A 27,620-nucleotide genomic window follows, 5' to 3' on the forward strand; every position below is an offset into this window, starting at 1 on the left:
GCATTTAAACTTTGCCTTCACTGCCTTAGAGAACCACCTCTTTCAGGATGTGTAGATCAAACTTTTATTTTAAAATCATGAGGTCCAATAGGCAATTTTAAATACACTATGAAACACCTTTCTCTTTCATTGTGAAACTTCTAGAGACTGCACTGCACTACACTAGAAAAAAGTGGGCATTATCATCTTCTATTTGCAGATAGGGCAACTACAATTAAATGCCCAACACACTTCTGAAGTAGCAGCAAAGAACAGGCCCTGGATGATTCTTTCAAGCTACCCTAAGCAATCTGTCAAACAAATATTTTTTTTCCCCTGCCTGAAGACTTTCTTCACTGTGAAAAGTCTTTTTTTGTTTCCCATTATTTTTTAAGAAAATTAGACAATTTCTCTAGTTTTTTTTGTTTATATTATCTTTATTATTTCAGAGATCCTCTTGTAGTTTGGAAAAATAATAACTTTCCAGGCTGCATTTATTCATTTCTGTTGAATAACCTTGATGTCTTAGTGCTTCCTTTGTGAATGGAAAAAAAAAGTCATTACTTGTGCTTCCCCTTAACATCTACATTCTCTCACTTGGTACAGAAACTCTTACTGATGTGTCTGGAAATTGTACTAATTGTCACTAAATTCAAGGGCTTGATTCAGGAAAACATGTCTAAACCAGGAAAGGAAAAAAAAGTGCAACATTAAAACACATAGTTAAACATTTACTTACATTTGTATCCAAAAAGATAAATAAATACTGAGTTGGAAGGGTGATAAAACAGTAAAATTCATTGCATGAATCAATAATTTTCCTTAATAAATAGTCTGTGGTCATAATGAATTAAAAGATAATCTCCTTCAGTTTAAAACAATCTTAAGAAGGGTCAAAGATGTGTCCTGCAAGCTCTGACAGACATTTTATGTAGTCATTCATTGTAAGCAACGACAGAAACATCCCATCTTCCATGTTCCTCTGGTAGGAAAAAAATCATATAATACAATGAAATAGAATTTAAACAAATTTAAAACAATAAGACTTTTCTGCCCTAGACTATGTCCCATTTCTTTCACAGCTTTCGGAAGCCTTAATGGTTTATAGCAGTGGGCAACAAAGAGTGACCTCTGAACAGCCGGTTCCAGGATTTAGACATGTAAATAATTTTTTCTTTTCGAACTTGAAAATGAAGGCTACAGTTTGCTCTGCCACCACTCATGGGGCTTTTTCTGATGACACAGATGTAGAAGCTTTGAGTAAAATGGAAATGTTAGTTGCCAGAAGCATAACCGTGAGCAAATCCTGGTAGGCAAGGTCTCTCATCCTGTTGCAGGTCACCATCTCCTTTCTGTCCCTTGCCTAGTGGCAGGGGCTGTTTCAATGCTGCTGTGATGTGCTGTGCTGGATCTCGAGCTGGTAATGTGACTTGCAAGGTTTTTTCACATGATTACAGGCAAGAGAAGCTTTAAAGTACACAGCCTGTTAAATTCCGGTAAATATGCTACTGCATGTTTTAGAAGGAGCTCCTTACCACATGGTTCACAATTAGTGTGTCCATTTCAGCACTAAAAAGATACCTAGGAAAAGAAAATGTGGTGTAAGTACTAAAAAAGTATCAGAATAGAGCACTTAGACTGAATAATTAATACCATTTTATGTTTTGCAAACATATATTTTAATCATCAAAGATGACTAAGGCTACAAATTCATGTTTATTGACAAGGATATATTTCTTAAGTCACCATTTAAAATGGATTTTTATGGCTGGTCTTAATAACCAAGAGGAAAAACTACTGCACTACATGAACATACTGAAGAGACAAGTTAAATGGCCAAAAAGATTCTCTAACTCACTAAGCAAAAAGGCAATCGGGCAGTTATTGAGGCAAAACAAAGAAAGAATTGTCCTATTCTCCCTGTATCTATCATTTTAAATATGAGTAAAATCACCAGTTAGTCTAAAAAAACAAAGTTAACAAATTTTCCAGGCTTGCAACACATATGAGTTTGGATTATGAGTTTACATAACTAATGATCATCATAGGTCTGCTCCATAATGCTGATTTCAGCAAAAGTACTACCAGGAAACATGTTTTATTACCAAAATATAACATTTTCTCACCTCATTTTTACCAGTGAGGACACTTCCTTCTGCTTCACATGGTTCTACTTCCCCTCACATTTCTTCATGTTCTTACATAATTATCATAATTTAATCCAAATAATCCAGTTTCCTTTTAAGAATTTTTCCAGTAGTGTGCTTAATAGTTTAAGCAGAAATATAGTCCAAAACATTTTACACTCCTGAGGCATATAATAGTTGCACACAAAAGATAGCTTCCTATCGCTTCCTATGGTACCAGGGTTGCGCCATGAAGTTTACGTAACATTTGAAAAAGTTGTATCCTGATTCTGCAGTATCTTATATTTCTGCATTGGCACGACTTAGTACTTCATATAAGTATAGCCTGACTATGCTTTCTGACCATAACACTGCCAGCTACCAAAGGAAGTATTTCAGTCTGTTCTAGCTAAATGTCACACCCCAGACGAAGATTACTGCTCCTTCAGAGCTGCAGGTGAAGCTGCTTGTGGAGCCACTTCTTTACTCAACTCAGCCAGGGTGTACCCAACTAATTTAAATAGGTAACTCAGCAGAGGGGGTGGGGATTGCTCTGGGAATGTAAATTCTGGTACCAAGAAAAGTGATCAGAAACTTAGGGCAAGATTAAAGTTGTAGTTATAGCTACATATAGCTATAGTTAGAAGAAAACATATTATCAAGAATCAAGTTAAACTTAGTTATATTTTACTATCATAGGACTGTTTCACCAACAGATGATTTTATATTTGAAAAGTGACTAGTCCCAGCTACTAGTAGGAACCTTTCAGGGTGACTTAACACAGTATAAAGTGACTTAAGATCCAAATATGCCTCAGGATGATTTCCACAGGGACGATTTGAAAAGAATACCCCAAAGAAATCCATTGAAGAGTCCATTCTTTAAACATTCCCCAAAGAATTTCTGTCAGCAAAACATGGAAAATGTTAAGCAACAATAACTAAACTTCTGTAACAAAAAAAGGAACTCCTATTCTATGGTTTCCTCACCTGAGCTGGATAGACAACAATTCATAATTGAAAGATTTATTCAGAATTGAATACGTAAAACTCTTAAGAACAGTGTTAAAATACCTTACAGGCATCAACTCTCTCCTTCTTTTGTTTTCGTCACTCATTGGAAAAATACTCCATGTTGTTCAGTTTGTTCCCTAATGTACCGACCAGGAAGAAATAAGTTTACAGTGAATCCACCTTTTTCTTTCTGTTTTGTTTTTTTGTTGGTTTGGTTTGGTTTGGTTCAGTTTGGCTTGGTTTGGTTTGGTTTGGTTTGGTTTGGTTTTTTGGGGGGATTTTTTGTGTTGTGATTTTGTTGCTGTTGTTGTTGTTTTTTGTTGGTTGGTTGGTTGGTTTGGTTTTTGGGGGGGGGAGTTTTTGTGATTGGTTGGGGTTTTGGGTTTGGTTCAGGTTTTTTTTTTGTTTTCCCTTAAGTTGTGCTGCATATTGCTGCCTATTTGGACCAAGCACACTTTTATTTAGTACTCTCTATACCTTATTCACATCTGTCAACAAAAAATGCACATCGCAGTCACACACCAAGGCACAAGTCACAAAACTCACAGAAAAAGTAAAAGAAATGATATTTATATGTCATTTTGATAGTCAAGGGAGAAGAAATGTCCCAGTCCCTCTTTCTAAAAATAATGCTTCATACAGGTGTCATCTCTGTATTTCACTGGAGTTATCAAAAGAAAAAAAGTTGTCATTTATGGAAGTTGCTTCCTGCTATTGAAATAAAATGATGTGCTTTAAATCACAGTTCAGTTCTTCCATACTTTTCTTCCAAGAAAATCACTCTTACATGTAGGGAAATGGGAAAAAACAGTTTTATTAACCCACCGTCAACCTCCCTCTTCTACACAAATAACACACATAAACTCTCTTCTGGTCATCTACTCCTATCAAAAATGGATTTAAAGTATTTGCTGTGTCTTAAAAAAAACCAACCAAACAAAAAGAGTAAAAAATAACAAAATCAGTTACTCCTGCCACCCATAGCAATGATGAGCTGATAAATAACCTTACCATATTGTCTTGTCAGGCATACCTAATAGAGATGAAGAAGTCTAATTAGGGCATTAATTCCACACTGCAGTGCAGTTGCAATGCAACCTCCCATTCACTGACAGGTGCAATACGTGGGTGCAAATTTCTTGGCATCAGCAATCTACTCTTTTGCATTTACATTGCTAAGCAACATCATTGCATTGATTGACTTATGTACACTTCTACACTTTCACCTCTTAGGTACAGAAAAAAAAGATTGATTCCAATTTCAGTGCCACACTTTTAAGCAGATGCAGCTCCAATGAATTAGGTGCACTTACTCCTAATTTACAGCCATGGAAGAAAAATAATTTTCTTGATTACCCTACTGTTTAGAAAGCTCTAACTCTTTTGGATAGAATAAAGTTACACTGGTCTAAAACTCACATGACAGTCAGGGGCATAGTTACATGTATTTTTCCACAAGAAGATGGCAGCTGTCCTCAAAGTGTAATGTGAGTTAACTAGGAAAAGGTGATTGACTGATGCTGAGGTTAATTGCTTGTTGGCATGCTAAAAAGCCTATGCTAACAAGTGCTGCTTATAACTAACAAGCGCCAATTATTTCCTTATATTCCACTACATATTATATTATGCTAGGAACTATCCAAACATCCAGAAAGATCCAGACATCCCTGCCCAGATCTGATAAGTTAATGATTTAAGAAAACTATGCAAGTTTCTGATGAAAATGGGTCAGTTCATGTTCCTTATCACAAATGTACAGCTCTTCATATAATGCTATGACTCAGAAAATTTTTGTTAAAGCTATCAATGCACTGAACATATTTGCATAATGAAAGCATAAATAGTTGTCTGATCATAAACTTTGTTTTCTCTGTTGCTGATCAAAAGCTTACACTAACAGATAGTGCTTATTATGTCATTATTAGAAGCCTGTGAAATCTTTAAAATATTTTAATCCTGTTTCCACATCTTTGTGGAAAAAAACTTTTTATATATAATCAGTGACCAACTGCACACACAAGCCTGAAAAAGCTTCCCATTTAATAGGTAGATTATTATGTAAAATATTGCCGAATATTTGTATAATGCATTCACCTGGCTTGAAAAAATGCTGACAGAACTAGAATGCATAGCATCATCCATTGTTAAATTGATATTAAATTCATAATTTTGTTGCTAAAGCATCAGTAAATACCAATTTTAATTGCATTAATAAAATATGAATTATGAAAGTAGGATTGTATTAATACACATTTTTCCTATGATAATAAAGATTTAAAATAAGATTAAAAAGTAACATCTCCTCAAGAAAAAGGAAGTTAATGTACCAGAAATTATAGTGCAAAGCAAACCTGCCCCCCACCTCCTCCTAGACAAGTCATCTACCATGTATCAGTCAGAATAAAACAAGGAAATTTGATCTGAGTAGAAAACTTACCAGTCTTTCAGGGTTTCTTTGCAGTGCTTGGTAAAACTGCACGCTTTGTTATTCCTTGTCTAATTTCAAATGAAACATATGTAATGGCATCACAATGTAGTCGCAAACTTGAAAGCCTTTGGAAATGCATTAATTGTGAATGTTGGGGATTTTAACACCTTTTTCTAACTATTAAGATGCAGAAAGTGTCAAATATGTTGGTAAGCTGTTGAAAAAGGTAAAAAGCACCTAAGCTGTGGTTTGATCTCTCCTAGTCCTGCAGTGCAGAGAACATTTCAGCACAATGCTATCCCAAGAATTCAAAATAATGCAACAAAACTCTAAGCATATGGCTTGTTAGGCAGGCACAGGAGCTCAGCACAGGGTTGGGTGAGGTGACCATAAAAATGAAAATATTTAAGAAAATCCAAGAACATTAAAAATTTTTTTGCAAATATTGTATCAGTATTCCTAGACTGTTATAGAATAGATATGTACATTTCTGTACCCATCAAACACTTAATAAAAGATAACTCCTCTAGGCAATTTGCAAACTATAGTTTCATCTAGATATATGTCAGTGTAAATCAGGAACCTTCAGTTCTCAGTTTTTCTAAACAAGTATGCCATAATCTTTCCTAGCCTTGTTTCCGTCAGACCCTCATAAATCTACCACATTGCTCTGTCTCCTCAGAATGCAGTCAAATTCACAAATATTTTAAAGGTATAGTGAAATACACATATAGCAAGTCCATCATCCTAAGAGGAGTTAGTAATTTCCTTCACCTGCAGTATATATTTCATTTTAACACATCTTTAATAGACACCAACTAATCATGTTTAAAGGCTACCTCTTTATTATTGCCCTTTATCCATAAACTGCTCTTTTCACTGACCTTAATATATAAGGTGAAGATAGGCAATCGTTTGATACAAATGCTTACATATATGATTTTGATTTCAGTATATGTAAGGTAGAACTAGTTGGGCTGGACACAATTTTCTTAATTTACAAGTTCCATTGTAGAATATATATTTTTTGTTCTAAGTCACCTAATACCCTCAGAAATACTGATGACCCTAAAATTCAATGTCTTCCCTTTTTTTTCTATATCCTGTATTTTATAAAAGAATAAAAAACATAATGACATTTTTAATTTCGGATCTTTTAAGAACAAAGTACTATGCGAAATTTATAATATAAAATTCCCTTTTCCTGGAATTACAGTTTTGTATTTATTGAATGCGTTCACAGGCTCCCTTAGGATGTGAAATGTATGGAAATATATGTGCATTACTAAGGAAAGAACTAAATTTATTCTTTCCCCACATCATGCTCTTCTTTGCAGTAGAGGTTTTTAATTCAACACAGAGCTAGAATGAGATGGAGCCAATTTCCTGGTCTATATGTGTGACAAATGTTAAAAGTGGCACAAGATTAACAAATTAGTTGATGTATATATCTTTAAATATTTTTGACGATGTCCCAAATCAAAATGCATGCTTATTTGAAATGAAGATTTCTTTAGAGTTAAGTATTAGAGAGCAACCTTATGAATTCTTGTAATTTTAGGATGGAATGATGCCACATCTGACAACTAAAGAATAGCAACCTGAAAAAAAAGTCTAAGAAGCTTTTTATGGCACATCACTCTAATAATAACAACTTCTATTGCAATAATTGTATATTTAGTGATAAAATACGATCTTTTAATAAGAAGTTTGCTTTGAAAAAATTAATTATTTCAGTACACAGGTATTTCTCTTAAGTATGAATATAGATGCTTTATTAACTATCAAACTATGAAATTCTCTCATGTTAAGCAATGTGTCTGATAAAAGCTTTTTTTTAAATCGAGCAGAGGGACATCTACAGTATAGACAAGTGTGTCATTATAGAAAGGTTTCTTTATGATGGTTTGAAATAAAAAGTATGGAACTTGACCTTTTTAGCTGACATAGTAATCACCTACTTGATGTAATCCAGATATCTAACACCAAACAATAAAAACATCTGTGACAACAAACCATGTAAAGCTTGGGGAATTATTTAATTTTTTTTAAGAAAAGATAGCAATATTTAATAATCAGATAAGCCTGGACTGGTTCTCCTTACACAAAAACTTTTGTGTTTTGCAAATGCTAGTTTTAAAGGGCTGTAACTTAGAAGTGAAAGTTTTTTAAGCTCGCATGCATATGTTTTGGAGTTACCTCATTCATTCTGCTTTTAGGACCTTGTCACACTCCACCTGTTTTGCTTTTGCCTAAATTACCTCAAAATAATAGCTTTCTTTAGAGGAAAAAAAAATCATACGTTTCTACTGACTGTATCCAAACATGATAGTACACTTAAAATTGAAGAGGAGCCATATTCAGGTTGCATGTCTCAGTCACCCAATCTCCCTTTCACGTATCTGTTCATGTTGACAGACTATGTCATAATACATCAACAGAGAGATCAGCATAGAAGAACAAAAATTCATCGCCTGACAGCAAGAGGAAAACTGATTTCTACTATTAAATTAGCAAAAATATACCAATACTTCACTACCAATAAAGACACCATAGCTAAAAGCATTCACCATATTATAAATTTGAATGAGCATTGGGAATTTTTTGTTTCAATAATCCTTAAACACAAAAAAAAAGGGAGGGGGAAGAGGGTGGACTCAAGGATGTCAACATCTTTACAAGCAAAGAATTGATTTCTGGTAAACTATGCCATTACATTTTGGTCTTGTTACTCTTTTAAATCTTGGTTCTAAATATTCATTTAATTAGAGAGCACTGAGCACTGTTTTTGCAGGACTCTTCTGACAGAGGCTCTTCTTTATGAGGTAAAGGAGACGTGTGGAAAATGCTCTGTAACAACAGAGTGCATCAGCTTCTTTATATCTGAGAATTTCAACTCATGTAAAAGGTATTCTAGCTCTCTCATTGCTAGATATAATTTTAATATACTATATTGAGCAGTGGTGTATTGCTAGGAATTTAACAATACCTGGAATAAATAATGTCTTTTTGCAGCCTGGGGCAACATCTGCCACTTATGCATTAATTCTGCCCCTGTTTGAACACTCTACAACATATGCACTTCTCTTTTGTCTGTTATCCTAGAGTTGTGTTATTCCCAAATATTGACATCATCTACTTTTATCAGCACTAACTGCTCTGAACCTTCCTAGTCTCATGCTCAGCTCTATTTCTTTCTATTGATTATCTTCCTCACTCCAGCAGGTAGCTAGCCAGTGAGGCTGTCCTGAGAAATAGCTTCCAATGACTTTATACGCACAATTTACACGGAATTGTTTAAAGAAGATATTAGCCTCAATACAAATCAGTGAACCTCATTTAGTCAATACTGCACAATTCAGCTGTTGGCACCCTGTCACATGTTAGTCTTTAAAGTCAACTACCATACCCAATCTGCACATTAGCCATAGTATTTAGTTTCATATTAAAATGAGGCTAGTTTTTCACTTTTCTTTTTGAAATCTATTCAATATATTTTCTACATCACCTCATTGAACCATATGATAGTAATATAATTTTAAGTATAAAAACCTGAGATTAAATGCTTGATTTTTGACAGTGTTCTTAAATATAATAAATTCAAAGGGAAATACTGTTAAGTTAAAATGGAGTGTTTTTCATTAAGTCCAATCAAATGGTAGACAACAAAGGATCTTTTATTTGAGAATATGAAGTGAAAATGAAAACCAGAAAACCTTTACTAAGAAAAGGTCTAGCTAAATTATGTTGGAAGGAGGTCTCCAGATTGAACCTGGGTGTTTCTTTTGCTAAGAATGAATTAAACTAAGATGCACTATGGGAGAACAGCTTACAAAAAAGGAAAACCAAGTGCCTTACAAAAATGAAAACAGGGCCTAAATACAGCTACAAAGAAAGATCAAATATTAAAAAAAAAAAAAAAATCGCTACCGTAGCGAAAGAAATTTGGGGGATTTTTTACCCCTTTTACATTCCACAGCAGGGTTCCAAAATCCTAGTTGGACATTTATACAAAAATAATCTTTTCCTTTTAGCCTACCAGACTATGATCTATGATCTAAACTGTGATTTAGACTACATATAAAAGAGAGAAGAAAAATAAAGTATATGTGCTTATCCCTAAATCTGTTACTTGAGAAATAAGATAGCTCTTCTCTTGTTTTCAATCTGTATTAGACACACTTGTTTTAGTGTATCTAATATATAATTGGCATATCCATGATGTTTATATTAAAGTTTCTATGTGCATCCTTCAGCAGCAGGATAAAAAATAGGTATTGTTTCTAATTGTTGGAAGAAAAATACTTGGTTTTGGCTTATTTGGCAAAGAAATATTTACATCTTTCCTATAAAGTGTTGCTCTTATAAAGCATAAATTCAAAGACAACCTGCAATGATTTGTGGCTATTATATTTTGCAAGAGGCAGAAAATAAAAAGAAGTCCAGGAGCATAAGACAAAAAAAAAAAAAGATCAATAAAAAGACAACAAAACGGAAATCCCCACTTCATAATATGTGGTTGATATTTTAAAAAACACAGAGGAAAAATGCAGAAGTCCTGATGAGCAGTCATCTGGACTTACTGATACACAGAGGTACCGATACCGATACCTTTTGAGAGAAGGTAAAAATTATCTGCCTAGGGAGCAACTGGGAATATTGATATCGGACAAGATCTTTATTCTAAATACTGGTAATTTGAATATACAAATAGAAATGTTTTGCATGACCTCTGCTCCCTGCTCTTTTCCCTTTAAAGGTCAGTGAGTGGTAGGTGAGTTTCTGAACCCCAGGTAGGAAACAGATGCTGAGAGATGACCAGAGTGGTCTTCCTGATACATCTTTGTATGCACACACACTCTCTCACATACACACATTTATTGCAACCTGATGCTCATAGAAAAGCTTTTTCCCCCTTCTAAGTTTCTACAAGGAACATTTCAGAAACCAAAAAGAAAAAAAATTTAAAAACAGCAAGGACTGAAATAGCTGCATATTCAGGCAGCAAAAACGCAGGTGTGGTATAAGAATTCCTAGTGTTCTTGTCTGCAGTGCTCTTCTTTGCTGTTAGAGGATTTGAGGGGAACTTTTCATGGGTCTATATATGTTTATGATAAGTGCACTTGGAAAGAGAAACCTTCCAGATACTGTTTGGCCTATTTACTTTGGTAGATCTGCTTATTTAAGATAAAAGTTATGCTGTACTTCAGCTGCTGTCTTCCATGCATGTACCTGCCAATTAAGTATTTTTTCACACCAATTACATTAGTAATCACTAAAGTAGATGCAAATTCTTTTACTTATTTATTATATGAATTGCATCTTGGTAAATCTTAAAAAATATTTATATGCATTCAGTACTTAAACATGTTATAATAGTTTTACTGTAACATTTCCTCATTAGTATTTTAGTACTTACTTCAGTCATGTCTTATAAGGATTGATAGATAGAATTGTAGTTGGAAAAATAGTTAATGCAAAGATGATTTCTAAAAATCTGCCCCTATTAAATTTAACTCTATGCTACATACTAATATGTAGTAAATATTCTGGATAAGTAAGTGTAGTGGCAGGAAACAAGCACAAAATTAACAATACATTCTGGGGAAGATGCAGCATACAGACTAAAACAACATATGCAGTCTGAAAGTTTAGAGAGTCAGGTTGATGTAGCTATTTTCTTAAGGTAATAAAAATATTTTCATGATTATTACCTGTGCCTCCTTTCATCGTGACAGGAAAAAACCCCACAAAATTTCTTACCATTCCTTATTCTTTTATGCTCATTTTTAGAGATGCATGGATTTACTATGTGCTTAAGTTAAGCTATAGTGATCACCTTTGCCTTAGTGTCTTAAAATGGTAACTGGGTAAAAAACAAACTTAGGAAGTAGATTAGTATTATTTAATATTTAGGAGAAAGAACAACTTTTCTACCTGAAACTAGAAAGCATTTGTAGCCCAAACAAATGTGCTATTTTATCTTTAATGCAGATAGTTATACTTGCAGATCTCAGGATTTCTTTAAAATATGTTCTTACTACACAGGAAAGTGCACAGGAATAATTTACAGTCAACTTGGTTTAGCCATTTATGTCTAGAATATACTATTTAAAATACCTAATGGAGAAAAAAAATTGTCTTCCCCCAAAAGCATAATTATTAAAATATGATTCTATTATTTATCAGTGACATTGCTAGTTAATTTGCTTGATTAGGTTTGATTAATGCTCAGAAACTTAAATTCAGTCATACTTAGCCTCTGATTTTTAGACAGATGTCAGTCAGCATTAGTGTATCAATTTTTCATCAGAAAATAGAGATGCATGTTAAAACCACTTCAACAAACATGGAGTCTCTACATGGGACCATATTATCAATGCTAATTATATCCTTAAGATAAGCATTAACTGGGGGAAAGAGGGGAATCAAACTGTTTACAGAGCATGTGAATCTCAACTGGACATAAAGCTGACTACTTTGCTTCCTGCTTTCCTTCTTCAGTCTCATGGTTATTTAGTACATGGAAATATTACAGAACTATTAAAGATACCTTAAATAAAGATATTCTCCTGACATGATTAGCTTGGTATATATGTTTCAGCATAACTATCCAGGAAGCAGTGACTGTGTGCCAGTGTTCACATACATGTAGCATGTTCTTTGTGTGTGTTTGCATGCTTGTGTAAGCAAACGTCATCACCACTGAGTGTGTGACTTTGTGTGTGTGTTTATGGCCTAGTGCTAAAAGCAAGCATGAGGTCTGAGGGTGGAAATGAAGAGCATTTCCTTTTGGAAGAGCCCTACTTGACCAAAGTCCTGCCCTCCAGTTTGACAGAGAAGGATGGGAAGGGGTGCTGCAAGAGAGGTCCAATACTGCAGCCCACTGAAGTCACTTGTAGTTTCCAAATGTGTTTTAAAGGAAAGTTTTAGATATACAGAGCTTAGAGTCCTATGAGCTGTATTAAAGGAATCACAGCTACACAATTCAGGCTTACTATTCAGACTATCTTTTGGGGGTTAAAGTTAAGTGGCAAACCAGATGCACCATTTCACCGCACTTCTAAAGATAATTCTAAAACGATGCTCAGCTGGTGCAATATGTTATTTTGTGTTCATAAGATGAAGTGGAATTTAAATTTTGAAACCCGGTAAAGATTTTGAAGAGTTTTGAGGGAGGCCTATTTAGCTTCCACCTAATTTAAAAATTAGTCTTGGCTGTCTTCTCACTCCATCAGTCCTTGAATCAAAATTCCAAATCAGAATCTATTATTTTCTTACTCATGTTAAGCAGCATTAAGTAGAGGGAAAGGATTTTATTTACATTAAGGAACCAATCCTACAGTTTTCACACAGGAAAAGCACTCTTTAGAGGCAATAGCAATTTATGCAATTTCTATTTCTAAAAAAACCCAAAAACCAACCAAACAAAAAACCTCCAAACAAACTAGCTTTCATTTTTCAGCATTATTTAATACCTTTACTTACATTAGATTTCACTGCATTCCGGAAACACACGAGAACAGAGCACAACTTGTAGTATCAGTGTTCCTTCTCTCCCTTTCTCTCCTTCTCTCTCTTGCCTACACCATTTTGATTTTAAATTTGCTGGAGCCCATTCAATTTATAAATAACCTTAAACCATTGAACTGTTCACTGGTTTATTTGAACAAGAGACAATGTTATTGAAACAAATCTAGTTAACAAGGTAATTAGCTTTTGCAATATTCCTCAGAAGGCTGGAAACCAACAGTTCATCACAGCACTGTACAAATAGCAGTATGCAATGTTAAGCCTCTGCTTAAGAGTGTTTCTATTGAAATTCATTGGTCACTTTACCAACAAAGGTATTGTTTCCAAAAAGTATCCAAGGCCCACCAAAACTGATTTATTCACTTGAAGTGGATGAAAATATTTTCCAGTTGTGTAAAATCGTAGGCTAGTGCTGGTGTTGAAAAGATGGGGCTAGAACCACAAAAATCCTTTTTCTTGCTTCCACAAAAGGCTTTGGGCCTAATTATTTTTAAGTATAATCCAGCCAACATCTTCTCATGCTTAGCTGCACTGAGTGACACTATTTGTGATGCCCAGTCTGCTGAAACTGAGCAGGTTGCTGTCAGTTTAAAAATGACTATAATAAAAGTGACCATGAAGATGGATCTTGTGATTTTGCGTTTCTAATCAGTCATCTGTGAAGAACACTTTTGCTTTGATTCAGCAGACTGGTGACAGCCATGACTGATAGTGCATGAGGATGAAAAAAGGTTATTAACTGTCTTCCTATTAAACTCAATGTATTACCCCTCTAGGTGCATCTCATACTTTAACTTAAAGTACGTACTCAGGTAAGGTCAAAAATGAACTCTATAAACACAGTATCCATCCTGTTGTAGATGAACCAGGAGCTCTAATGCTAAATTTTGAAAGTTCAGCATTAAAGCATATCTGAATCCTGACACCTTAATTACTGTGCCAAAACCAAAAACTGAGCAGACCTTTGTATGCTTCTAAATATATAACTATACACAAGTATTTTTGTGTGAAAAAGGGACATATCAGTTGCTTCTGTGTGTTGGTGCATACAAACACACAGACACATATGTCTTACTTTTATAATACTCTCAAAATAAAAGTTTGAATAATGTTACGTTAACAAGAAAAAATGTAGAAGAGAGATAAGAAGTGTCTGGGGGGCTCACATATAAATCTTACACAGAAAACAGCATTTTACCTGCTGGTAGTTAACTCCATTATTAACCTGATCAAATGTGATTTAATAATTTATGAAGGCTTCCTATTAAAAGAAAATACAAATGTTTTAGCGGAAATATAGAACCATCCATTTATTGCCTCATAACATGTTTTAGTTTTAGTTTTTATTTCCTTTTTACTGATGACAATACTCACAACTATCTACTGAAAAAACAAAGGAAAATGGCACATATATTCATTTTCAAAAGAATTATTTGGTGGAAATACTGATTCCTAGGGTACTTTCAATTTCTAAGTACGGCTCTGTGAAGAGATAATTTTAAAGGAGTTTAAGGAGAAAAAGAATGAAATACTTTTCCTGTGTTCATTTTTATTCCTTCTGACACTAGAAATTAATTGAAAGGGGAAAGTTGTCCACATTGTGTATGCAGGTTAGCGTCTTTTTAGTGTCATAACTTTATTTTTGGAATTAGGTGTTTTACAAACACTTCTTCATAATCAGTAGCATTTAAGATTTCTAAATTTGCTTTATCTTTATGAATAAATTTCAGATGCTCTTGGAATTTATTTATGCATATTTCATATGACAAACATTTTCTGGTAAAAATAAGTAGACCAATAGATCAAACATCCTATGACTCTAACTACAGTGTGCACACTTTTATCTGAAGGAATGTACAGACACACTTGTTTAAAATAAGCTCTTTCCACATGGTATATAAGATCTCCCGACAAAATACATCTATTCTGTATTTGTTTTCCAGAGTATTAAGACATAATTTTAAATTTAGTTTTATAATAGTCCTTCATTTCCTCTTTTAAATTACATCAAGACTATTTTTTGCACCCATTAACATCATTTCAGAGGGAAGCAAGAATATTATACCAAGCTAGATCATTTTGGGGAAAAAAGGAAAAAGTATCTCTCTATCTTGACTATTCTATAATGTACTGTCATGCAGAAAGTCTGCATGACAGCACATTATAGAATCTTTTCAGTTGGCACTGAATTTCAGTTGTCCCTGCTATTTTTAAACAATTTTTTAAAAAACATTCACAGTTGGTTTAAAAGAATCCAGAAAAAATATAATCTACCTAATATGATGAAAAATATTAAACAAACCTCTGTAACATCTTTATTTCTGGAAAGTGTGCTCCTTTCAGGTGTGGACTTGGGAATAGGCACCAATTTCGCCTTCAGTAACATTTCTGCTTTATAATAAATTGCAATCCTGTTGTAGCCCCGTGTGGATTTACAACTGGCAGGCTTTCTCTCTGACAATTTGGGGTCACTGTGGATATAGGTGAGCAATAATTTCAGAGGTGATGGAGATATTGACAGAATTTAAGAGTCCAAGTTCCCAGGCAAATATTAGTAAAATATACACTCCTACATTGGATTTTAATTAATAAGACTTCTGGATTATATTGTTTGCCTTGTTTGCGCATTGTATTTTCTCTGAAACTATAAAAAATACTAATTTCCATCTGTGCCTCCGTCAGTACTATGAAACATTTAATGTAAAAGCTGTCATTCCTCCCTCAAGAACATTTAAGCAAAGAAGAAAGTTACAATTATTAGAGGCTTAGCTAAAAAAACCTATAGCATGCTTTTAGAAAATCAGAATTATATGACAACATTTGTTTTGGGTAGCCTTATGGGGGCCTGGAGCAGCTAAAGCCATTTTATCAGACTTCACACAGAACAGAGGCCCAGTAGCGAGAGTTTCTAACAACAGGACAGACCTACGTTTACTCACTCGAGAAGGGACTGGCAGGATCAAGCCCCCTCTGTTCACTTCATGTGTGTAACCTAAAGACAAGAAGTAAGTCTAAACATAACTCCAGCCATGTGTAAAACAGCAAAAGTGTTTCAGTCAGTATGGTAGAAATTAATGAATTAGATTTATTCCTCTGGCTTCTTTAAAAGAATTGTCACAAGAACCAAACAGAAGATCCCAATTAATGAAACAAAGGAAAGTTTAGGGCCATTTAACCTGGAACAATTGTTTCCTCTGGTTAAGGTTCACTTAAAACCCAGAGCAGGCCTGAAATGTCAACTCTACTGGTGCCCTTTGAAATCCTGCTTTATTCCAGTACTCACTACACACACGAAAGCAAATCCTTAAACTGCAGGCTAAGTGCATGTGGCCCAACCAGGACCATGCAAAGGCGACACACGTAGCATGTGTCACAGCCAGCAGCACATGAGTGACTTCGCCAGGGGGGATCCCTCATCTAGATCCCACTCCAGACAATCAGGACACAGCAAGGGAAAAGGGAAAAAAAAAAAAAAAAAAAAAGAAAAAAGAAAGAAAGGGAGGGGGGAAAGGAGGAAAAAAGAAAATAGTAAGAGCCAGACTCCAAACCCCACCTCCCTGCCCCAGACAAACGAGGGCAGGTAGCCTGGCTGGGAAAGCCGAGCACCTCCCGCGGAGGGGATACTGCCGCCGCCAGCGGGGCGCACGCGGCGAGGGGCATCCGGCGCCCTCCAGCGCGGGGCGCGGAGCGGGGCCCTCGCACCTGCCTGCCCGGCGGAGCGGCTGAGCCCCCGCCCCGCCGGCCGCCTGCCCGGGCCGCCCCCGCCGGAGGCGTCGCTGCTCCCGCGGCGGGCGTGGGGCCCCGGCGGAGCGCAGCGCCCGTGGCCGGTCCCGCGCGGCCGCCGGCGCTGCCGCAGCCCTGCGCGGCTCGGGGGCGCTGCGCGGCTCGGGGGCGCTGCGCGGCTCGGGGGCGCTGCCCGGCGGCGGCGAGAAGCGGCCGCTCCGCATCCCCGCGGCCGCTCCGGAGGCTCCGCGGGGCTCCACGCACCGGCCGCGCCGGGCCCCGCAGACACGGCGCGGTGGGAAGAGTGGGGCGGGTAATGAATTCCAGCAGAGAGCTGGAGAGGAGGCATTTTCAGAGATCTGCCATATTTAACATTGACCACACTAAAGATGTTATTAGCGACGGGGGGGTGGGGGGGGTGGGGGGGTGGGAGGGCAACGGGGGATGCGATAAGGGAAAATAGATAATGACACATAATCCAAACCAGAAGTTTGAAACCAAGTTAGTTCGCTGTAAAGAGCTCAACTTTTTTTTCCTCTCTCTCTGTCTATCTCTTTTTTTTTTTTTTTTTCTTTTTTAATAGGCTGGGACTGAAAGACGGAGATAAACTTGTTAAGGAAAGAAATATTCCTCTAAGCAACCGGGTAAACAAAATAGCTGGAGTGAAACAGTGAAAGAGATGGGGGTAGGGAAATGCAAAGGACATACTACTATTTAGAAACCCCAAAGGAAATTGTAAAGTAGGAAATGAAAAGGAGGAGGAGAAACATTTCTGTTGTAAATTAGAGGGAATGAAGAATAGCGGGAGAAAAGGGGGAAATAGCTGCAGAAGGTCTGAAGTAAAGCACCACTGAAGATTAGCCAATGTCTAAAATATTTCAACTGTGGAAAGAGCGTGATGTGCTCATCCCTTCAGCATGGGTGTGTGAAAGGGAAATGAGTAGGGATAATTGCTAATACAGCACATGTCCGGAGGAACCAATCCAAAATAAGAGATAGATTTGGCTGGTGAAGACAGATAGGAAAAAGGCTCTAAGAAAACTTAGGAATACTGATACCCGACAGGAGAGGAAGAGAATTAAAGAAAGAGAAGGGTTTCAAAAGTACAGGGAAAGTTAGAGAACCAGCTGGACGAGGAGGAAATAGCTACGGCAGAGATGGGGCGAGACAATGAATGTGAGAGAGAAAGAGAATGGGAGAAATTGAGGGGAGCAAATATACCTGGGACAGGGAACAGTTGGAGCGGACGGGAAGAAGGAAAGCAGGAGCGGAAAACTAGGAGAGAGGGAAGGAGGGACAGAGGGAGGGATGTGGGGAGAGAGGGAAGGAGACGGAGGGAGGAGACAAGGGCTGAAGTCTCCCAGCCTGGGGAAGGTGCAGCAGCACTGAGTGAGAGAGAGCTCACTCGGAGGGTTAGGTTAGATTTCCAGAGCTCTTAGAGCTCATCGACCAGCCCGCTGGAGTCACTATTCAACCCGAGTCCCAAACACACGCCTCACTAACTACTTTACAGCCACTTTCATTGATTTTCTTTATCAAATAAACATAATACCCGTTACAGCAACACTTCCTCTTCGCGCAGCCAGAATGCCACAAGCTGATTGCTGGATTTCTCCGGCTTGCAGTTCCCCACCCTCCACCCCTAAATATTTTGTGTTCTTTCACTTAAGTGGTCAAATACATTATTGCTTGCACAATTTTTCTGTAATCTGTAAGGTACACTGCGAGCTAGGCAAATTGCTTAAATTATAAGGTAAAAGGTCCCCATTCCCATTGCCCTGGCGTGGAGACAAAATTTTTCCCCCATAAATCTAGGCGTAGCTTATATATTTACATACTTATTTACTGCTAATAAGTGGTAACTTAATTTAAGGGATGATGTCAAAGCGAACAATTCTGCCTTAAAAACTGCAGGAAAAAAATTAAAGCAATTTTACCACATGCACCTAAACTGTCACTTAATCTAAGCATTTCAGCCTCAAATTTCAATTTCATTTTAAAAATCCCCTAAAAGTAACCCCCTTCAAAAGCTGTTTTTGAACCAGGCTCTTCCATATATGTCAAAGGGCTGTTGAATTATTCATTATTATAATTACTATCATCATTGTCATTATCCCTTTCCATGTGGAAATAATTTTATTATCGTAATTTGATATCTGAAGAATTTCCTGTTAGTCGTTTGATAATCATTTTTTTTCTACTGAAAAGAAAAGTTTTGTTTATAAATGAGAGAAAAATATTTTAAATGCTTTTATGTTTTCTATAGATTTCCGTTTATCTAATCGATTGGAATGCCAATAAATCGATTAAAGGTTTAGTGTTTTACAAACAACCATTTTGTGCTTTTTGATTTTACGTTCTGAATGATTTTAATAAAGCTAATGCCTTCTCTGAGCATTTGTTCACCCCAAACCCAATATTCCATCATTTCTACTATTTACAATTGCAATTTAAAGTGTTTCTAATGAGAAAAATAAACACAAATAAAAGAAGGAAATAATCTGATTAAATTACTTTGTGCCTGTGGTCAACATATTTAGGCAAAGCTCTTAAAAATCTTGGTGAATTATATGCGATCATACAGTGATTGTGGAATATTAAATTAAACTTAGATAAATCCGCATTGAAGGAGGCAGCACCCAATCCTGAATTTATTTCCCATTTTCTATAACAGCATCACTGCGCTCCTCTCTTTGCAATGACAATGTGCCAAATCTAGGCATTTTGAAAACATTTTCCATATGCTTTAACTGGAGACTGATAGACAAAGAAGAAAAGGAGATGGTCTTTTTTCTCTCGAGGTATATTTCCTTTAACTTTTCCTCCAACCTTTCCTGATCTTCATCATTTTTTAAACAGAAGTTTGAAAATCATTAGGACCTTTTATTTTCCTTTTCCTTTTTTTTTTTTTTCCCCCCCTTATCGCGTAATCAATTCCTGAACTGTGGAGTTTCAGTTATGCTTTAATGCAGGACTATAGAACTGTCATTTCTATACCTTGGCGGACAACATTTTGGGGAGAAATCATTGATTCCTTTAGTTTTTGCTTGCTGCTTTTTATAATTAAAGATGGTTTTAATTATACTCCTTTTTTTTGTAAGTCAGATCAGATGTGCTGCTTGCTTTCTGGAAGGTTTTTTTTCTTTTAACGGTGCTTTTAATTTATGTGTAGTTTTTACGGATAACACAGAGGTGGTGGCTTTTATTTTGCTGTAAAATCCACACGTTTTCTTTGAAAACTTGACTCCTTGGGCGAAAATAACTTTTTCTGGTTGCTTTATAATCGCTGTTTGTCGCAGAGGTAGTTTAGCATATTGTCTACACAACAAAGATTCCTGTTTTATTGGTAGTGTGGATTGCTGGATTTAGATATAAATATTTCATAACTTTCCTCTTTCTGCAGTAAGATCGCTAGTTTTATTGGCTTTTTCTCCTTTTTGTCTGTCTTTCTACCAGAACCGTTTTGTTTCTGAAGTCCCCTTTTCTCCTTTTCCAGGATAGAATGTAAAATTTTTCCCTTGGATATATCACTGCTGGAAATATGCTCTTGGGCTTTCTGGAGGGGATGGGGGGGAGCGGTGGTAAGCGGTCGTTTTCCTTTATTTGCATAAGAGCTGGTGAAGTGCCTGTGAAGTTGGTGAATTGCTATTGTTTGGGGCTAGTCCTGACTGTTTTTGTTTATAAACACTGGGGTGGTTGCCGGGAGGGGAGGGAGGTCAGAGCACTGTCAAAGCGCTGACCTCTGAAAGCCCAGAGGGCGCCTGGCTCCTTCACCCTCTCCTTTCTCTCTCTCCCTCTCCCTTTTTCTTTCCCTTCCCATCCAAGGCCAGGAGCTCAGGTTCAGGGCATTTAATCCCCGCGATCTGCCCAAGAAAGGAGCTGAAAAAGGGCTGTTAAGGCTCCGGAGGAAACGCCGGCAGCAGACTTAGACCTGGAAGGCTTTTATTTATAGTAATGTCCGGGTGCGCGTTTTTGTGCGGCTCCAGCCAAAATAACAACAAGAACAAAAAGCCAGTCGGGATCGGCACTATTTAGCTCAAAATCTCAGCGAGATGTCTATACTATTCGGCTGTGATTTTTCTCTAAGGTCACTGCTCGTTAGACGCACTTTCAGTAGGTGAATGCCAAATCTGGGGCAGTGAAGGCAGAATTGAAATGCAGTATGTTATTGTTGTTTTATTTATTTTTCGAACAAAACTTTCCAGGAATCAGATCGGGGATTTTTGTTTTCTTTCCCTCCTCCCTCTTCTCCTCGCCGCCCCCCGCCCCCCCCCCCCCCTTTTTAGTGTGTAGTGGAATGTTTTGCGGGGGGTGGGGGCGCGGGGGGGGGGGGGAGAACGTTATAAATTAACAAAAGATTTGTATATATGATACCTGCAAAGAAAGACATTATTAATAATAGCCAAACGCTTTGGGTTCAGAGTCAATTTCATCTCGGGGAAAAAAAAAAAAAAAAGAAAGAAAGAAAGAAAAAAAGTACAAGAGATTGCTATCAGGTTTAAGTATGTTTTGAAAAGAAGTTGCTGAGTTAAACAAAAATGTTAGTTAACACACTGCCTTTGTCAAATAGCCCCCGGGAGGAGAAGAGACAACAAAAAGGAGAGGAGGTGGGGGCTGGGGATCTGAAAGTGTCTGTAGCTCAGATAAAGGGTCTGTAACACTGAAATCTTGTAATACCTCGTTTCAAACTGAGCTCATCTATAGACTTAGAGAACGCAGTAAAAAGACATGGATCCCCTTTCCCTTGGGTTGGGGTCTGGGGAGAGGAGAAGGTGGGGGAAGGGAACGCTTATTAGGGAATTATGTCGGTTTATTAAAGAGGGGAGCGGCTATGTCTGTAATTATGCAGATCCTTGTGCCCCTGTGTGTCCGCAGCGCAGATTTAGGGAGTGAAATGAGCTTGACGGAGAGACGTGGTGTAACAGAGCCCGGTTTGGGCTACGATTTCTTTGTCTATTAAAGAATGGTCAGTGTCGGGCTCTGGCCCCCACCAGCTCCGTCTCGCCCAGGCCAACAAGTTTTCCTTGGGGCTGAGACTGGAGATGGTAAAGGACAGAAAAGGCTGAGGGTTTTTCGAGTTTTTACCCCCTTCCCTTTCTTTGAAATGTAACGTCACTATCAAGAGCTTTTTGTGGTTTCAATAGGAGGGTCGAAAAATCCCAAAATATGTAACGGTGCCTGCAGGAGAAGTTCGGAGGAGGTGGGCGGGGGGTCCACTGAGACCAGAGGAGAGGAGCTGAGAGGTTAGGCGAGAGTCTTCGGGGGCGATCAGCTGAGCGAGAGAGGGAGGAGAGAGGGGAGTGGGAGCGGGAGCCGGGCCGGGCCGGGCCGGGCCGCGCCGCCGGGAGCCCGCCCGCCGCCCGCCGGGAGCCCCGCACCGCAGCGCGGCCGCGCCGGGTCCCCCTCGCCTGCCGCCCCCAGCCCGCGCTGCGCTCCGCTCTTATCACATCCCACAAACCTGCTGCTGCTGCCTCCCGGAATTAACCTTCTTCGATTTTTCCTATCTACGTGGCGATCCCCGGGTTCCTTCTAAACTGTTAACATCCCGTAGTGCCTTTTTTTTTCCCTACACCCCCCACTCCTCGATACCTACTATTTTTAGGGAGAGAGAAAGCGGGAGAGACAGAGAAACAGAGAGGTTTAAAATGTTAAGAAGGACAGTAAACAGTGGCAGAAGAAACCCTGAAAAATGTGAATTCTTCTATCGCAATTCCTGCCTTATTCCCCCCTCCTTTGTTCCTTAGCTGTAACTCAAGAACACCATAAACCTATATCCCCCTCCAAGACGAGAGAAAGGGGGGAAAAATCTACAGCCAAAAAAGAATGACTTGACTGTTCTGACGTTTGGTGTTTTGACATTAATGACATTAATGATATTGATGTTTCACCAGGAAAAAAGCACTAGGAATAAAAGAGGTGGGGGGAAATGCGGGGGGGGGGGGACGACTTTAAAACTAAATTATCTTCGTTTCCTTATTCTTCCGTGACATTAAGTATACGTGTTTCTTCACTTGAATTTGAAATAGATGTATTGTTCTCAGGTGTTTCTTCATCACATTGTATTTAATTGTCTTCAGTCTTAGGAAATGTGTTGCCATCCTTCAGGCATGCACTTGAATGGACAATGGCATCCTTCTGTATCAGAGTCCCGTTTCGTTTACCATTTAAACCTAAAAGCTCTCTTTCCATCATACTCCCTCAATCTGATAACTGTAAACAGGTTTCAGAGATTTCATTTTTAGTCTCTGTTTGCATTTTTTTTCCACCGTGTAAACAGCGATGCAGCATATCGCTAGTTTCCTTATTACCTTCATTGACAGGGCACAGTGCCTGTGGAAATCTGCATACATATGCTCACACCTTTTTCATTGATGAGCTGGTGCAATGCTTAGGTGAGGCTTGGAAAACCAACAGAGTTGCTCTCACGAGCCCTTCAATGCCCCTGACTTTTCCTTAAGTTCGAGTCTTGAAGATTTTCCTGAAGTTTGAAGTAAGGTTTCTCTGGATTGGGGTAGAGGTCCTTCCCTGCTTTATTTGCAGATTCCGATTTTTGGAATAGCTGTACTTTCAGGCTGGCGGGGTTTTTTTGGTTTTTTTGGGGGTTTGGTTGGTTTTTTTTTTAAATCCTTTTTTCCCCTCCCCTTTCCAAAGACCTTTTCTTTCTTTTCTTTTTTTTTTTTTTTTTTTCCCTTTCTTCCTTCAAAACTATCAGGACCTTCACTCTGACCTTAAACATCTGCTTTTAGACACTCGGTTCCCTGACACTGGCCTGTGCTTCCTTAAGGGCAGCCTTAATTCATCATCAGGTGGGGATTTTCCTATTAGCGTTAGTTCCAGTACTTGCGAAACGTTCTCCTGGAGTAGAAGGTTTAGGGCCCAGAGAGGTGTATATTTCTGCCATCCTGGTTTTTGCTGGTTTGTTGTTGTTGTGCATGCATGCTTTTAATGGAAGGTTGTGATAAAACCTTCCTGCTGCTTAGTGTTTAAGGCCTAAGACAAGGTTTTGATGTGTATCGCAGGAATCACGAACTTCAAAGGCATGTCAGCTCTAAGGTTACGGTTCACCTGCGCGGGGTCCTTGGTACTGTAAATATCTCCTGCGTGTAACTGTGACTTAGTGACCATTTCTGGTATACCCATTTCTGGAATAGCATTATCAAAAATCTGCACGTGTTCCTGCGGTGTATTCAGATGCTCTTTGAATAGTCATGTTTTTATCTTCAGTAGGGGGTATTTTAAAGTATGTCTATTCCTAGTTTTAGTTAATTATCTTTTAATGAAAGTGTCAGTCATATTCACATCTGCAGTATTAGGTTAAGATAATTAGATTTTCAAATGAGAAGCAATCTTCTTAAATCCCACACAGGAAAATATTTGTAGAAGATTCCGATTTATAACGACATCTGTACATTTTACCCTACTTTTCATCATAATAGTGTGCCCCCCTTCCCCCAATAATGAAATATGTCTGGTAAAATATAGCAGATAAAATATTAATAAAATACCAATACTTGCAGGGAAACTGGAAGATGATGCATGTATATGCATGAAATCTGTATTGTATGCAAAGAGACCCTTTCCCTGGGCTGATATTTACTTCATTTTGATAAGACTGTTTACAGTTGATATTGTATATTCTGTAACGCTTTGCTTTTTACTTTGTTGGTATCTCCAAGCAATGACACGGTGGTCAACAAATAAATTGTGCTATGTTTTGTGTGACTGTATGTGTTCAGTGTACATGAATATGTGTAGGGTGTGAGTGCGCACATGTGTGCATTTGTGTGCATATGTGTAAATAAACCCATCTTTATCTCTGTAGGGGTAGTTGTTCCCTACCTTAGGTATACCTTTCCTTTTACAGATGTGTGATACATTCATTAGCCCATTGAAAAAATGGGATGCAATTTTTTTTCTCATTAAATCCCCATTAAAAGAGAGAAAATGTAAGACATGAACAGACAGACAGAAATATCTCCCTGATGCAATAATTAATTTGGACCTGTTTCTTTTTAAGTTTCCAAACAGTTAAAAGAGCAAGTCTGCCACCCTCCCTTTTCTTTTTTTTTTTTTTTTTTTTTTTTTTAATTTTCCCTAGCCATCTACTTTGTGTGCCTGTGCGTGTGTGTCTGTGTTACTAATGAAGTTTGCAGACTTGTGTTTGTATCCATGAGCTCCCTTCTGCTGCCCCTTCTTCTCTGGGCTGGCTCTGTGGCTCCCGCAGCCCCGGCGAGCCCCCGGCAGCCGCGGCAGCTCCGGCTTCTCCGGCTCCAGGGCTGCGCGTCATTTGCAGCCCGGAGAATGTTGATCACCTCACTAATTACACCTCTCCCTCTCCTCTTCCCTCTCCTCTCCCTCTCCCTCGCTCTCCCTCTCCCTCGCTCTCTTCAGTCTCTCTCCTCTCTCTCTCTCTCTCTCCCCTCTCTCTCTCTCTCTCTCTCATTCCCAGAGTGCATATCGGGAATAGACACACAAAGACATGCGCACTCAACTTAATCAGCCATTTTTTTAAACAGGGCTAAAACGATAATAATTAGCAGAATAAAGACATATCGGATTTTCATTTCCTTTCCTCCTTTTCCCAACCCCTTCACAACCAAACAGCGAGACCGCGGTCGGCACATGCTTTAACAACTCCCGGACCCCAAAGGACCGCTCCATGCCCCCCACTTCTTGCTCAATCATTTTTATTTTCACCCAATAAAGTTGGAGGATTATTTTTTTTTTATTATTTTTTTAATGAACCTTCTCTCGTTTACTTGGATGTGATCAGCTGTTAAGTAAATAAAGCAAAACAAAAAAGAGAGGCGAAGATCCAGTAGGAACTGCGAGGGGAAATGGAAAGTAAGTTTTTTCTTTAACTTTTATTGAGTAGTTTGTGTTAAATTTAGGTCGAGTATCGATTATCTTTCCAGGCTGATCTTGCACAATCTTTGATATTTCGCTCTCGCTCTCTCTCTCTCTCCCCCTCTCTCTGTGCCTCTTTCTCTCTCTCACATACACACACACACACTCACATCCCCAGATCCCATGTACCTCTCCCCTCTCTCTCTCCCCCCTTTTTCTGCCTGTTTCCCCACTTTTAGGTACAGTATTTGCTCTCATTTCGGAAGGAGGGGCTGCTTTTTCTCTCTCCCTTCTTTCTTTCTCTCACTGCCTTTCTCTTTTATTCCGGGGGTTACGTTTTGTTTGTGTAATATTTTTTTGTTTTGGTTTGGGGCTGTGGATTTCTTTTTTTTTTCTTTTTTTCTTTTTTTTTTTTTTTTTTTTTTCTCTTTTGGGCTGTAACTTTCAGATTAGGTGGAAGACCCTGCTCGCTTTGCAGAAGAGGTTCGGGGGATGCCCCCCACTTTTTATTTCGCTCTTTTTTTCTAGGGAGCTCGGGGAGGGGGGAATACTGTCAGATTAGGAAAGACGTTACGGCTGTCAGAAGTCATCCCTTCCCAGCCCCTTTAGAACTCGCAGTCTTCGTTCGAAGCTCAGTCCCCCCCAAAACTTTGAGGTGCCTTTTGAAGGCACATTCTGCTCTCCCACCCTCCTTGTCTCTCCTCCTCATCTCCACCCCCCTCGGCCTCTCAAACTTTCGCTTTCGGGCGAGGGGGGAGATGCTAGCAGGGCAGTTGGGACCCTGACTGCGTGCGTGTGTACAGGAGAAGGTGTGGGGTGCTTTTTCCCCTCTCCCCCCCTCCTTCTCCCCCCTTTTCTTTTGCAGGTAGGTTTCTCAGGAGCAGAGGCAGGGTGGCCGTGCGGGCGTGTGTGTGTGTGTGTGTGTGCGCAGGGGATCGCGCTGCTGGCTGCCGGCTCTGGCAGCAGGAGGAAGAGGAGCCCGTTAGGAGCGCGCTCTGCGTCTCTGTCAGTTTCGCCGCGCGGCGCGGGGAGGCGGCCCGGCCCGGCCCGGCTGGGCTCGGCTGGGCTCGGCTCGGCTCGGCTGGGCTCGGCTGGGCTCGGCTCGGCTCGGCTCGGCTCGGCTCGGCTCGGCTGAGCGCCGAGTGGCCCCGCTGGCAGGGATGTGGGAATGTGCGGCTGCCCCTGCCTGCGGGCGGCTGCCGGCCGGGGCGCCGGCGGCATCCCCGCCGTGCCGAGCCGCTCTGGAGGAAAGGCTCTAGCGGGCGGGGTCGGGGACTGTTTTCAGCGAAGCCTTTCTGAGATTTTTTGAAAGGGAGTGGTGGTTGTTTTGCGGGACAGGTGTCTATTATTTTTTTTAAACCGAGGGCTAAGGTGTATAAACAAAAGACAGCCAACAGACCAAAAAAAAAAAAAAAAAAAAGAAAAAAAAAAAAAAAGGCTCGTAATCAGCGAGCCGCAGTTCGGTTCCTGCTCTAACTGCTCGTCCAGAATCAAGTGCATCCCTTCCCATCACGGCGGCTAATGGCAGACGCGTCCCTGCTTCCCCGTCTCTCCTGACATGAAATTTCCTACAAAATTGCTAATAAACTTTCCCCCCATCCGATGCCAACTTACGGCGGTTCCCCTCCACTCCTCCCCTGCTGCATCTTGTTCTCCCCCCCTCCCCCCCCCAGCCTCCCCAGCAGCGGCAGCAGAAAACAGACGGGTTGGTATTTCTTTTGTTACCTGCGAGCCGGGCGGCCGGGGGTCTCTCATCGGCTGCTTAGGGCACTGGGTCCAACCGAGAGAGGAGCCACATCAGTCGGGTTCAGCCTGTTTCACCTCAGCGCCGTCCCGAGGAGGCTTTAGCCACCATTCAGTAACACACCCTCCTCCTCCTCCTCTTCCTCCTTAGGTACCAAGGCAGAGATCGCAAACATAACACCCCCCTCCCCACCAAAAAAAAAAAAAAAAAAAAAAAAAAAAAAAAA

General features: G+C 39.1%; 1 protein-coding gene and 1 long non-coding RNA gene across 3 annotated transcripts in view; one reads left to right on the top strand and one right to left on the bottom strand.

Moving 5' to 3' along the window:
• Window positions 1-692: 692 nt before the first annotated feature.
• LOC125317453 lies at window positions 693-27,573 on the bottom strand. Its single transcript, XR_007200096.1, has 2 exons — window positions 27,376-27,573; window positions 693-1,560 (listed from the first exon to the last, which is right to left on the bottom strand). It is a non-coding gene; the product is annotated as an uncharacterized LOC125317453 (long non-coding RNA).
• Window positions 25,249-27,620, top strand: part of ZFHX4 (zinc finger homeobox 4) — a 149,417-nt gene continuing 147,045 nt past the window's right edge. For both annotated transcript variants that reach the window (XM_048287246.1, XM_048287249.1), the window contains exon 1: window positions 25,249-25,647. The gene's annotated coding sequence lies outside the window, so the exon portion shown is untranslated. The remainder of the gene's footprint in view (window positions 25,648-27,620) is intronic.

Source organism: Corvus hawaiiensis, chromosome 26, assembly GCF_020740725.1.
Source record: "Corvus hawaiiensis isolate bCorHaw1 chromosome 26, bCorHaw1.pri.cur, whole genome shotgun sequence".
NCBI classification, from domain to species: domain Eukaryota; kingdom Metazoa; phylum Chordata; class Aves; order Passeriformes; family Corvidae; genus Corvus; species Corvus hawaiiensis.